The sequence below is a fragment of the Podarcis melisellensis genome (assembly GCF_964234715.1).
Source record: "Podarcis melisellensis genome assembly, chromosome: 1".
NCBI classification, from domain to species: domain Eukaryota; kingdom Metazoa; phylum Chordata; class Lepidosauria; order Squamata; family Lacertidae; genus Podarcis; species Podarcis melisellensis.
The window spans coordinates 30,862,759-30,877,256 of NC_138528.1; positions in this window are offsets into that span (position 1 = coordinate 30,862,759).

Here is a 14,498-nt window from a genome sequence, read left to right on the forward strand (position 1 = left end):
GGTTTTCTTCTGATTTCCAAAAGCAACACAGGAAAGCAAAATTACTGTATTGTGTTTATTTCCAGTGTGCTTTAGCCAAGATGTTCTAAGCATATAATCCCATATTAAAAACAAATAGCAAAATAATAAAATATGGTGTTTTTTAAGTGTTAAAATCTCAGCCCACCCATCATAAATCTGAAGCATCAAGTTAATTCTATAAGGTCTGAAAGGGACTCATATTACAATTTGGGCACATGTACCTGAAAACAAAATATACAGCACACACATTTTATTGAATCTGAAGGGTGGGTTCATATAAAACCTGGACACATGCCACCTTGAAATTCTTGGAAAGGGTGAACAGGAAAGGACTGCACCCTTGCTTTCAAATTGTTTAAAGGGATACATGCTAAAGTTTACACCCATGCACCCTTCACAAAAGGGCAAGTGTGTGTGAGTGTGAGCGTGTGCGTTTGTGCGCGCGGGCGCGCGCACACACACACATATAAACAAAAATGGAAAGTGAAAATCTCTTCAGAAAAATGCCTTGTGTAATACTTTGGTGAATCCCTAAGCATAGTTGTGGGACAGCCACAAAAATGCCTCTGTATATATTTGCAAAAAATTTAGCTTGGCACACTAATGGTATTGCTAAGAGGGCACCGAATCAATGTGATCAATGAACAAAGAACAGCTTGAAAATGCTGTTCAGAAACACTGAGCCAGTGGCGTAGCGTGGGGGGTGCAGGGGGGGCCGGCCGTACCGGGCGCAACATCTGGGGGTTAGGGTTAGGGGGCGCAAATCCACGGGTTAGGGGGCGCAAATTACTTGCCTTGCCCCGGGTGCTGACAACCCACGCTACGCCACTGCACTGAGCTCCCTTCAGTCCCAACGTTTCATACAGCTTGTGCATTCTCAATCACAAATGTCTTCAAAAAAAGGTTTCCACTTTTTATGCACCCTGGATTTCTCTCTAATTTGTATGCACCTGTTTACATGTAGAGCTGTGTGCCAACCTTCACAGTGTGTGGTCTGGGCCATTGTTAATATGAATGTACATGTTTAGACACCATCACCCCCATAGCGTCTGGCCTTGAGACACCCACAGGGCTGGCCTTTGCCTCTGTCCCTCCCCCTGTCTCAGAGGTGTTCTGTTTAAGTGAAAGCAGAAGAAATATTAAAGTAAACAAACACCAACTTGTAAACTGGGAGTTGCTGGACAGCTTTCTACACTCCTTGTTTTGACAGCAGACCATCACTGACACACGTCTGGTTTTCTGGCCGAGCTACTTCCAAGGCTGGGGTTGTTGCCTCAGAGGATTTGTGCTGGATCTCACAGTGCTGATGAAGGTGGCCCGACATGAATGGAGTGTCTGTGGAAACGTCTGTTGAATGCTATCCTGAGACTCTTCTGTGAATACGCCTTTTGTTTTCAGCAGAATAGTCTCAAATAACTACAAGTGCTTCCAGCCATGTATTTAACGACAAAGCTCAAGGTACGCGTCATCTCCAGGATGTTTTCTTGCTGTCCTCTTGACTCTGCTTCTACTAATATACTGGTTCCCAGGGTCTTTTATCTTTCCATTTGGTTGTTCATCTTTTCCTAGTTTGTCGTCCTACTTGAAAGTCTGTGGCCAGTTCTGTTCCTCCCATCTCTAAAATATTACAGGGCTGGAGGGAATATAGAAAATGACAAATGATCAAATGACTGAAGAACTTCATAGAAAGGCTGAAGTTTTAGATGTTTTTTGTTGTTTTAAAAGGAGGGACAGATGAGCTTGAAAAATGTTGAGCTAGCAGAGAGGGATTTTTCACCCTTTCCAGGATTCAGCCACTAAATTTGGTTGCAAGTAGATTCAGAACAAACAAACGAAGTACTTCTTCACACAATGCACAATAAACTGATGGAATCCATTGCCATAAGATGGGTAAGATAGATTTGTACTATTTTATTTTATTTTTACAAATTCACAAAAATTAACAGTGAAATATTGCCCTAATGATAATAATAATAACTGTCAAAATAAGTTAACATGCATATTCCTGAAGAGCCCAAAATACCTGCCCCACCTCTTTCTGTCCCATCTCTACAGCCCCAACATTGGGTAGATTTCCAACTAGCACACTATGCTGCTGACCCAACTCCATATAACATTCCTGCCAACTCTGCCCTCCCTAGTGAGAGCCAGTGTGGTGTAGTGGTTAAGAGCGGTAGTCTCGTAATCTGGTGAACTGGGTTCGCATCTCTGCTCCTCCACATGCAGCTGCTGGGTGACCTTGGGCTAGTCACATTTCTCTGAAGTCTCTCAGCCCCACTCACCTTTGTTGTGGGGGAGGAAGGGAAAGGAGAATGTTAGCCACTTTGAGACTCCTTCGGGTAGTGATAAAGCGGGATATCAAATCCAAATTCTTCTTCTTCTTCTTCTTCTTCTTCTTCTTCTTCTTCTTCTTCTTCTTCTTCTTCTTCCTCCTCCTCCTCCTCCTCCTCCTCCTCCTCCTCCTCCTCCTCCTCCTCCTCCTCCTCACAAGCTCTACACATTTGGCAATAGAACTGAACAGAGAGCCTACATCTGAATGTACATGCATAGGCTCTCAATTCAGACCCTCTGGTGAATGTTTGGAAATGAATGAAGACCTGACAGCTCTGCTCTCCTGTCCATGTGTTCAGTGAATGCACTGGGGCCTTTTTGTACAGAGCTGAACCATGCAGCAACCAGCACTTCAGCAATGGCCAGGAAATGTGTATCTCAAATAACAGGGTAGGTATTGCTGGGAAGATCATGGCCACTGGTCCCATCACCTCCTGGCAAATAGAAGGGGAAGAAATGGAGGCAGTGAGAGATTTTACTTTCTTGGGCTCCATGATCACTGCAGATGGTGACAGCAGCCACGAAATTAAGAGATGTCTGCTTCTTGGTAGGAAAGCAATGACAAACCTAGACAGCATCTTAAAAAGTAGAGACATCACCTTGCCAACAAAGGTCTGTATAGTAAAAGCTATGGTTTTCCCAGTAGTGATGTATGGAAGTGAGAGCTGGACCATAAAGAAGGCTGATCACGGAAGAATTGATGCTTTTGAATTATGGTGCTGGAGGAGACTCTTGAGAGTCCCATGGACTGCAAGAAGATCAAACCTATCCATTCTGAAGGAAATCAGCCCTGAGTGCTCACTGGAAGGACAGATCATGAAGCTGAGGCTCCAATACTTTGGCCACCTCATGAGAAGAGAAGACTCCCTGGAAAAGACCCTGATGTTGGGAAAGATGGAGGGCACAAGGAGAAGGGGACGACAGAGGACGAGATGGTTGGATAGTGTCTTCGAAGCTACAAACATGAGTCTGACCAAACTGCGGGAGGCAGTGGAAGACAGAAGTGCCTGGCGTGCTCTAGTCCACGGGGTCACGAAGAGTCGGACACGACTAAACGACTAAACAACAACAACAACATTGCTGGGAATATATCACTCTGTTCACCTTAGAGCACATAGGTGAGATCCTGGGTGATGAGATTGCTAGAAAAAGAGTGCTATGAACAAAAAGAGATCACTTGCCCATGCAAAAAGGTTTTAGCCCTTTTGTTCATGGCTGTTGGTGACTCCATGTTGTGTCAATGCTTATGTCATTGGGTTTTTTGTTTTTTTACTTGTAAGCAGTTTAGAAGCCCATTTTTTGGCATTAAATGATATTATTAACAGTATTGTTGTGTTTGTTTGATTTATGTTAAAATGTAATGCTAAAACAACAAAGAACCACTTAGACACCCCTTAGTCAATACCATTAACAACTGAAGAGCAAGGGTGCAGAACTTCCAACCCATGGGGCAGACTTAGCCTGCCACGGGTTTAAATTTGGCCTGCAATAGCATTTTCCCCCTAACCACACCCACCTGTCCCACACCTGATGTCACCTGTGATGCAGATAGAGATGTGGCTACCAATGCACAATGAGGTGTCTTAAAGTGTGTTGCCAGTTGTGTGCAAGGGTAAGCAGGCTCCTCCTCTTCAAGCACTTTAAAGCACCTCTTTGCAAGTCTTGTGTGGAGCTTTGAAGCCCCAACTTTGGGCCTTCAAAGCGCACAATCACCTGATCTCATTATGATTGGCATCACCCACCTGTCAAATTTGGCCCACAAGGCTGGGATCTGATAAAGATCTAGCTCAGAGCCAAAAAGGTTCCCCACAACTGCTGAAGGGGATCAAGTACAGCCTTTGTTCCATGAGCTTTAAATTCATTGCCTCACTCCTGAATACAGAGAAATGCCCCCTCTTGGTCAGAGTCTCCCTTGCAGCAATCAGTTCCCAAGGCCATGGAATGCATCCCATCTGCAGTGTATTAGGGAATGTGCTCAGTGACAGAGAGAAGCATATGTGGGTTCTGAACCTTTTTTAAAGAGGCAAAAAAAAAAAAAAAAGGCTAATTAGCCGAAGGAACATGGCGCCAGGAGCCACATCTGGGAACCAACTGCCATGCACACATGGAGTACTATAGTTTTAGCATGCTTGATATTACACAGTTTATGCTGTCACCAAAGTGAGGAAGTAATGGGTAGCGATTTATGACTAGTTCTCATGTCAAAAAACTTGAACCAGCTCTGCTTGCAGAGCTTCTTTCCTCAGGTTAGAGAGATTAAAATTTCCAAACTTATTGTGGCTGAGTATCTTGGATGGCAGGGACGGGGTTGGAGCTGTGGTCTAAATCAGAAGGTTGGCAGTTCAAATCACCGTGACGAGGTGAGCTCCCATTGTTCGGTCCCAGCTCCTGCCAACCTAGCAGTTCAGAAGCACATCAAAGTGCAAGTAGATAAATAGGTACCGCTTGAGTTCATACAAATACCTTCAAATGGCCCAAGCAACATTTTCCAATCAAAATTTGTGATAATTTTCTCCCATAGTGACAAAATAATAACAGAGCACGCTAGCATAGATAATTTGGGGTTTTTTGTTTTGCCTTTTGTTTTGCATTACACCAATAAACCAGTGTCTTTAAATTTAGCCGCTTCTTGTTAGCTTACCCGTAACATAAGGTATTTGGAAATCATGTTTGGCCATTTTTAGAAGTTTTTTGAGCTAGCTTTTTTTCTTTGAAGGTTCCTTAAAAGCTGCAGATCTTGCCACAGACATCTCAGCTGATGCCAAGCAAGATTGTCCAATTTCCAAGCATATAAATTGTCAGGCTGTATAACACTCTCATCACAGATAATTTATTTTAATCTAGTGACGTTGGCTTCTTTCTTTCAACCCTCTGTAGTTAATCTCTTTTGGATGAAGTCTTGATTTTATAGTATGATTGTTCAACCTCTGCTTTATGTGTGAGTTCCAGAGAAATGAGATATTCTGTGCTTATCTACAGGACCTCTGCTGAGCAGTTTGTTGAAATCCAACTTGTATTGCAGCCTCCCACAAACATTGCACTTCCTTATTTTTGACAGATTTATTTTCAAAGACTGATAAATATGGAATGAGATCCTGGATCTTGATTAACTTTAGGCATCTCAATACAACACATAGACCCCCCCCCTGCTGAAAATTAGCTCGTCCTGGCAGTGCCATTTAAATATCTGGTGCCAGGAAGGATTTGTTTTAGGGGCAGGAAGGGGCTCATGCCAAGGTTCAAAGGTCAGGAACTTTCCACTGCAGTACAGATGCCTCCATTCCCTGGATGGACCATCAGCTCTGCCCACAGAGGACAATGATGGGGAATGCAATGCTCTCACCTGCACTGGGTGCTGAGCTGAAAGGGAGCTGCGGGGGGGAGGGGGCACACACCGAATTTTGCTGTTTCACACCATTGAAATTTGAAAGCCCAAAGTCTGTTCAGCTTTTTTGGGGAAGAGTTGTTGACTTTTCAAATTGACAGGATGTCATGGATCTGATGAGCTGGATTCAGCCCAGTATACCTGAAGGAGTGTCTACACCCCTTGTTGTTCAGCCCAGACACTGAGGTCCAGCGCCGAGGGCCTTCTGGCGGTTTCCTCACTGTGAGAATTGAGGTTACAGGGAACCAGGCAGGGGGCCTTCTCAGTAGTGGCGCCCGCCCTGTGGAACGCCCTCCCATCAGATGTCAAGGAAATAAACAACTATCTGACTTTTAGAAGACATCTGAAAGCAGCCCTGTTTAGGGAAGTTTTTAATGTTTGATGTTTTATTATATTTTTAATCTTCTTCATGGAACCGCCCAGAGTGCCTGGGGAAACCCAGCCAGATGGGTGGGGTACAAATAAATAATAATAATAATAATAATAATAATAATAATAATAATAATAATAATTAGACGGCTTATGAAAGTTTTTTGCCACATTTGTTCATTGCTAAGGTGCCACAGGACTCTTTATTGTATAATGCACACTGATGATTAATATGACGAAAATGTATTCCGTTTTTAAACTCAGTGTAAACTCAGACTAGAACATTTGGAACAGGATAGTGTTAATAATATTATTAGGGACTTTCAATATGAGTTTAAATTATTAGAGCAGTTAGCCGGAGTTGTGATTGTGGTAATGTTCTTTGTGGAGGCAATCTTCATAATGTGACAGGATTAACTGAGATGAAAAGAGCCCATGTTCTTGGAACTCTATAACTGCCCAGAGTCTCTTTTCAAAAACTAGAAGAACAACTTTATCAAGAATATTGACAAGACCAGAAAAGACAGCTTTAAACTGTAAAACAAAGTTTGTTAACTTCTGGCCTGTTTCCCCCTCCCCAAAGATTTTTGTGTGCCCCCCTCAGTCCTCCCAAATTTGTCATTTTAAAAAAGATATTGTTTTTAGCTGTTTTTTTTAAAAAATTGAGGGTTCCCATTGTTCCCCTGTTTTGGGGGCCCTCAAAGTTCCCCCTATGTTGTCCAATTTTAATTTTGTTTAAAAAAATATGGGTGTTCCCCACTTTTATAGAGTGATGCCAAAGGCTTTTGGTTGCCTCTCAAGACCCCTGCCCCAACATTTGTCCATCTGAAAAATAAGTTAGTTTAAAACCATTTTTTAATGTAAAACTAAATTGCCAACTGATCTTATGGGTACTTTATGATGCCAAAAGGTTTTGTGACACCCCACAAGACCCCCAAATTTGCCCCTTTAATTTTTTAAAACAAAAATTAATAAAGAATAATGGTTGATAAAAGTGATTTAAAATAGAATAGTTGATGGGAAAGCTTTTTGGGAGGCAGTCTGGAGTTCAGTGGTAGCTTGGGTTAAGAACTTAATTCATTCTGGAGGTCTGTTCTTAACCTGAAACTGTTCTTAACTTGAAGCACCACCTTAGCTAATGGGGCCTCCTGCTGCCGCTGCACCGCCGCCGAAGCACAAAGACTCTCTTCCCTGCAAGAGAGGGGAATGGTTGTGGGCGAGAGCCCGAGCTCCGCCCCTAGCAGGGGGCGTTAGCCCCCTGCCTTCACCTCACCTGGCTGGCGCCCACGCCCCTCAGCAGGCATCCAACCAGGTGCCTGAGGGGGGGGCGTGTTCAGCAGCCTTTTGCTGCGGCGATAGCCTTCGCCCGGCCTCATTCTTCGTCCTCTCGCCACGAGTCACCCACCCTCCACTCCCTTTTAGTTAGGGCTTAGGTCACTGGCCTTGCTATGGACATTAGGTTGGTCGCCCTGGTTGTCTAGGGGGCCTGGTAGGAGTTTTTCCATTTGGCATTAGGCCTTTTTGGTTTTTTCGCCTACCTCGTAGCAATCGTCACAACTTTTTATGGTATTGGTGGGTAGGTTAGGCATTGGAATAATGTGTTGTGCTGTGTCGAAGAGCTAGGTGTGGCCATCGCCTATGCCTTCAATTTTTAGGGGTATTCCATTAAAGGAATCTGGCGGTCATGTATTCTATCCGATGCCTGCTTGGCGGGAGGCCATGGCACGACCCTCGGTGACATTAGGGGTGAGCCTATAGTTGGATCGGCATCAACAGGCTCCACCTACTGGTGAATAAACCCACTTGTTCGAATCCAATGCCTAAGCCAATACCTTTTCACTGCTGTAATTAATAAAGTTGTGGCCTTTCCTTGCCCATTAACCTTATATCACGTGTCCGTGTGTATTCTTTCCACATTACGGGGGTCGGGTCCTCGAACCACAATTTCTGTTCTCATCCTGAAGCAAAGTTCTTAACCTGAGGTACTATTTTTGGGTTAGCTGAGTCTGTAACCTGAAGCGTATGTAACCCGAGGTGCCACTGTATCATGGTTCTCAGCACACCAACGCTTTCACTTTGGCCGCAACTATGTTTACACTTTGGCCACACTCACTTTGACATGCAGCCCTTTATCCCCAAAATGTTTAGCCAAAAAGGGATGCAGACGACAAGGTTAAAAATGCTAGAGAGGTTTCAGGAGTTAACAAAGGAGAAATAGCCTTTTCTCCAACTCTGAAAAATCCCATCCTCCTGTTATATTTTTAGATTTTACACTGTTTTAGTTTTTAATTTTAGTTTTAGTTTTTAATGTATGTGTTGTTTCTTTTTTGTTTTAAGTCTCTTTGAGTTACTTTTTGTAAAAGAGCAACTACTAAGTTTAATGAATAATAATAATAATAATAATACATTAGTACTCCACGCTGAGAGAATAGCTCCTTTTGTCTTGCAAATTGTGATCTGTGACATCTTGTTTTATCCAATGTTAGATGCATTGAAATCATTGAACATAGTGAACTTTTAATGGACCTACTCTGAGTAGAATTTAAATGGCAGTACCTGCTTTCTGGGATGCAGGTGGCGCTGTGGGTTAAACCACAGAGCCTAGAACTTGCCGATCAGAAGGTTGGCAGTTCGAATCCCCGCGATGGGGTGAACTCCCGTTGCTCGGTTCCTGCTCCTGCCAACCTAGCAGTTTGAAAGCATGTCAAAGTGCAAGTAGATAAATAGGTACTCCAGCAGAAAGGTAAATGCCGTTTCCGTGCGCTGCTCTGGTTCTCCAGAAGCGACTTAGTCATGCTGGCCACATGACCCGGAAGATGTACTCCGGCTCCCTCAGCCAATAAAGCGAGATGAGCGCCGCAACCCCAGAGTTGGCCACGACTGGACTTAATGGTCAGGGGTCCCTTTACCTTTACCTGCTTTCTATTTTACAAAATCTTCTTTGTTTAATTTCTCATATTTGTTATGTACAACTGTGTTGAAGCTTGGCAGTGAAATATTATTTTTGTTGTGAGCCCATACCCCAGAAACTCCATAGCTTTCATTTGCCATCACGCAACATGACCAATGTAAAATACTGTAGCCAAGCTTCTCCAATAAAAATGGAATGGTTGTGCGGATTTTCATGTGACTGCATGCAATGAGGACAGAAAACTATGGTGTTGAACTTGTGAAGAGTCAATGATTTAAAACTTCCTGGGTCTCCCCCTCTGTTGATCTGAGTGAGTTGCAGGTGCCACTGGCAAGTTTAGGGTTTTGGGAGGGCATTTCATTAATCCCTTACATTGTGGATTCTTTGCATTCTTTCCCTATGTTCTAAAGGAAAATTATATCCTTCCTCTTTCTCAGGCTCTTGCAGTCTCAATTATTGCTCCAAGAGCTAATTGGTTCTCGCTGTGTGTGGTTATCCAAAGAGGTTTAATTGGCTGTGTAGACAGCCAATTTCATATTTGTTGCAAATAAGTGAAACAGTACCTCCTGTGAGGGAAATCTTCCACAGACGTAAGTAAATATTGAGTAATACAGAAAAATGCCTCAAATAATTTCAGGGGGGTGGTCAGCAAAGTCTAGGCCTCTTGAGTGTTGGGTTTAGATACCAAATATTTTTTTGTTCCAGGGCTAAATAAGAAAGTAATTAAAAGGAGACTGGGAGGACATTTTGCTTTAGAACAAAACAAAAACAAAAATCAGTGATGACTTTTACTGAGTTGCACTCTCTGGATTCAATCGCTATGCACATGCTATCACAAACTGATCTCTAGAAGAGATGAGGACCGCAGAGAGAATGAAGAGCTTTGCACGCAAACTTAGAATCCTAATGCACCCACTTAGGAGTGCCAAGCAAAAACCCTTCAATGGCAAATCAGCAGCAGGCCAGATAATGCACAAAACACCAGTTTGGCCAGATCTTTCAGGGCTTATTCATTACAAATGGTTAGTTACAGGTGTTTGTTTGCTTGCTTGCATAAAAAATGTTTGTATGCTACTTTTCAGTTTGAGGGTGCCTCACTATAATAATGTTAATTTCTTCAGAACTTAGCATGTCCCATTCTGTCATCCCACCCCCACCTCATCAAATGCACAACGTGATGTTCCACGCTCAATCCTGTCTTACGAGAACCCAAGAGGAGATGTTCCAATTGGCACCTGTTCCCCTTCCCACAACCAATTGCCGTTTACACAACCAATTGCTGTTAAGGTTGTACCACCCCTTTCAGCCTTACTATATCCACAGCTGCATTTGAATGGCTTGTGTTGCATGACTTTGAGTTACTCTTTGCAGAAACAGATGTATTGGCTATGGGTCAGAAATCTATGAGCTCCCAAGGTCCCCACTACTGCTTATATGCATCCATCAAACTTTGCTATTCCGTATGACCTAAAAAATGGCAAAGTTTTACGGATAAAAAAAACTACACAAACGTCTCCCATGACCCTCATTACATTCCATGGTTCACCTCTGGTAGTTTATAATTGTTAAAAACCTTTAAGAAATTAAGATGAAATTTCCAAAGCTTGGCTACTACTTGGATTTCACTTGAGCCCAATTAAACAGACTAATCTTGGGCTTCACATTTGTATCGTTTGTCCCTTCATGAAGATTCCATGGGTGGAAGTTTGGATTTAGTACAGGCCTCGCTCATACTGTAAAACTTCCAGTGCGTTCAGCAGGAAGCCATGTGGAAGAATGTGCCAAGATGGCATTAGGTCAATAACTTATTTGTATTGAAATCTTTATTTATTTCAACTATTTAGATACTGCTTAATATCGTAGTTTATAAGCAGAGTACAACGAGGTTGTAGAAGAGATGCAAAATATAAAACCAGTCAAAATTAATTAGAAAAGCTTACTAAAATGGCCTGCTTATAAAAAAATGTCTTCACCATGCATCTGAAGCTCAACAGGGACACTAGGCAAAAAGATTCCTCCTGCATTGCAGGGGATTACACTAGATGACCCTCATGGTCTCTTCCAACTCTACAGCTCCATGATTCTATGATTCTAGTCTGATCACAGCTGGGAGGAGATTCCACAGCATTGGACCCACAATACTGAACACACAGTTCCTGGTAGGTGTGAGCTGTGTATCTGAGCCATGAGGGAACAGTAATAGGTCTTCCCTTGAAGGCTTTCATGATCAGACCTATCAAGTGGTCCTGAAGGTATCTCAACAGTCTAGTGCATGGGTAGGTATACTAAGGCCTGGAGGCTGGATCCGGCCCAGTCGCCTTCTAAATCCTGCCCGAGGACAGTTTGGGAATCAGTGTGTTTTTACATGAGTAGAATGTGTGCTTTTATTTAAAATGCATCTCTGGGTTATTTGTGGGGCATAGGAATTCATTCATTATTATTTTTTCAAAATATAGTCTGGCCCCCCACAAGGTCTGAGGGACAGTGGACCAGACCCCTGCTGAAAAAGTTTGCTGACCCCTGGTCTGATACACTGGAATAGCAACAAAAAAAATAAAACGCCATTCCTTCTTGGACACAAATGCAGATCTGTATATACACACATGTTTTAAAAAATGTATCTACAGGAGAATAATCACCTAGTGTTGATGTTTAGAGGATTTTAAAAGGTCATCTCTATAGGACCTGCCATCCTAGTATACCTCATAACATTGCAAGCAATGGGAGACTTCCTAGAAAATGTGATTTCCTTGTTTCCTCTATCTCTGTAACTGGCCACTTATTCCTGCCACTAAATAATTAGTTCCAAAAGTCCAGGGTCCTGGACAAAACAAATAATAGATATGCTTCCTGCCCAATAGGTTGGAAACCTAATTTGCTACCTGCAGTGTAAATGCAACTGCCCAAGTACTTCAAATAAGTTTGCTTCACATCATTTTACCTTAAAGCACTACAACATAAAGCTAGTCTGTCAGCTATTAACCACATCCCATTTGTCACACCTTCCAGTGTTTCTTCTTCTTCAAAATATAGTCCGGCCCCCCACAAGATCTGAGGGACAGAGGACCGCCCCCCTGCTGAAAAAGTTTGCTGACCCTTGGCTAGCACCAGCATTTTGCATGAGCTAGAGCTGGAGCTTCCGGACCAGGCTTTGCAATATCGATGTCTTGAGGTTACCAATGCATGAGTCACTATGGCCCAGCTATCCCTGTCTAAGAATGGCAATAGTTGGTGTACCAATTGAAACTGGTAAAAGGCATTCCTAGCTACTGAGCCTACTTGATACTTCAGTAACAAAAAAGTGGGTGCAGAATCACTTCCCAACTACTTTCAGAGGGAGTGGAACCCCATTCAGAACAGACGACTGCCCAATATCTCAGGAACCACCTACCCACACTGCCTCCATCTTCCCGGGGTTCAGTTTATTGGCTCACATATAATCCACTCTGTCCAGATAATGATCCAAATCATACATAGCCTCTCCTGGCTCAGACGTTATGGAGAAATAGATCTGTGTGTCACCAGTACACGGATAACACCTTGCCCCAGTACTCCTGGTGACTGCTCTCTATGGAGAAAGATGTTGAATGGACAAGATCATGCCTTGTGGCACACCATAGCATAAGGACCATGGGGCCAAAGCCTGAGGTGGTCTGTTTCTCCCCCAGATGGTGCCAAATGAACTCTACAGTGGTACCTTGGGTTAAGTACTTAATTCGTTCCGGAGGTCCGTTCTTAACCTGAAACTGTTCTTAACCTGAAGCACCACTTTAGCTAATGGGGCCTCCTGCTGCTGCCTTGCCCCCGGAGCACGGTTTCTGTTCTCATCCTGAAGCAAAGTTCTTAACCTGAGGTAATATTTCTGGGTTAGCGGAGTCTGTAACCTGAAGTGTATGTAACCCGAGGTACCACTGTACCACATGTGACATTATTTACATACTTTGCCTTTGCGTGATTTAAAATAAATAAATACATGCCATATTCCAACCACACAAGAGCTAAAGACATGACTAATGCCCTAAGCTCAGCCTATTTGTTATTAGTCAGAAAAGTGTGGGATTCTTTAACCTAAGGGAGCCCAAGCATTCAGTGAGCCTGGTTTGCGTGTCATGCTAAGCCACAGTTAATGCTCTTCACTATGTTTTAACATAAGCGAGCAGCATGCTAGTGCATGCTGCCAGTGGCGTAGCATGGGGGGTGCAGGGGGGGCCGCCGCACTGGGCGCAACATCTGGGGGTTAGGGGGTACAAATCCACAGGTTAGGGGGCGCAAATCCACGGGTTAGGGGGCGCAAATTACTTGCCTTGCCCCGGGTGCTGACAACCCAAGCTACGCCACTGCATGCTGCCCAGAAGTCGCCACTGTACTCCTCCTCTGCTCCTGTCCTCTTTGTGCTGGCAGCAACCAACCACAAGCCTTGACTTCTCCTATCATCCAAACCTGGCTCACGGTTTGCTCCTCTGCTTATAGCTCATGGCTTATTTGGAAGAAACAAACCAGATGCGGTTTGTTGCTTCCAGCAAGACATGGCAGGAGCAGATGAAGCCTGAAGCAGGAACTTCAGAGCAGCATGCACTAGCCTGCTGCTCATTCATGTTAAACCACAGTTTAGCATTAACTACAGTTCAATTGCATGTGCAAACATAGCCAGAGGCTAGTTCCCCTCTGTCAAACACTCCTTAAAGCCAATATTAGAACCTTGAGCAAAAAAGAAATCAAAGTAATAATTAGGAGCTAGGTAAACCCAAAGCAGCACTGATGAAAAGTAAATAAAAAGGTCCCTGTAGCTTCCACATACTAATTGCCACCTTCTTAACCCTTTTTGTCACTCACAGCCATTGTATGTACATTGTATGTGCTAGTCTGAGAAAAAGAAAACAATTCAACCTCGAATCTATTTGATGGAGACATGAGAATTGCAAATAGTATAAAGAAAGCACACACACGGATGCATGCCAGTGATTCTTGTACTTTGAGCTCTACACTGAAATGGACCTATAGGCTATGTAGCTCAGTGCTGTACACATGGGCCAGGTCCATTCATTGGTATCTACAGTTAAAGGATCTCTGGACCCAACAACATGTTATGTTAAATGTGTGGTTTGTTCTTTCTTTTTTTAGGAGCTGTGGGATTGAGGTTTGATTCAGACTGGAGTGACGGCCGTTGTGGGATTTAAGCACTTCCTCCTGTGCCACAGTCCCGATGAGACTCCTCACTACTTGCACAAAGGGAAGAACAGCGTACCTCCCAGTGCAAATAACCTTGGGGTATTTTGATTGGGACCGTGGCACAGAGGATATTTCCCCCACACGCACACACCAGCTGCTCCTATTCAGAAAGAAAGGAAGCAAGTGAAACCACACAAAACATAGTGTATAGTTTGGCCTTCATTAAACAGTGCTATTCCGGAGAGCAGAGAGACCCTGTGATCTGGGGACTCCTGTCACTTGTGTCTTGCATCCATTCATACCCACCTTTGC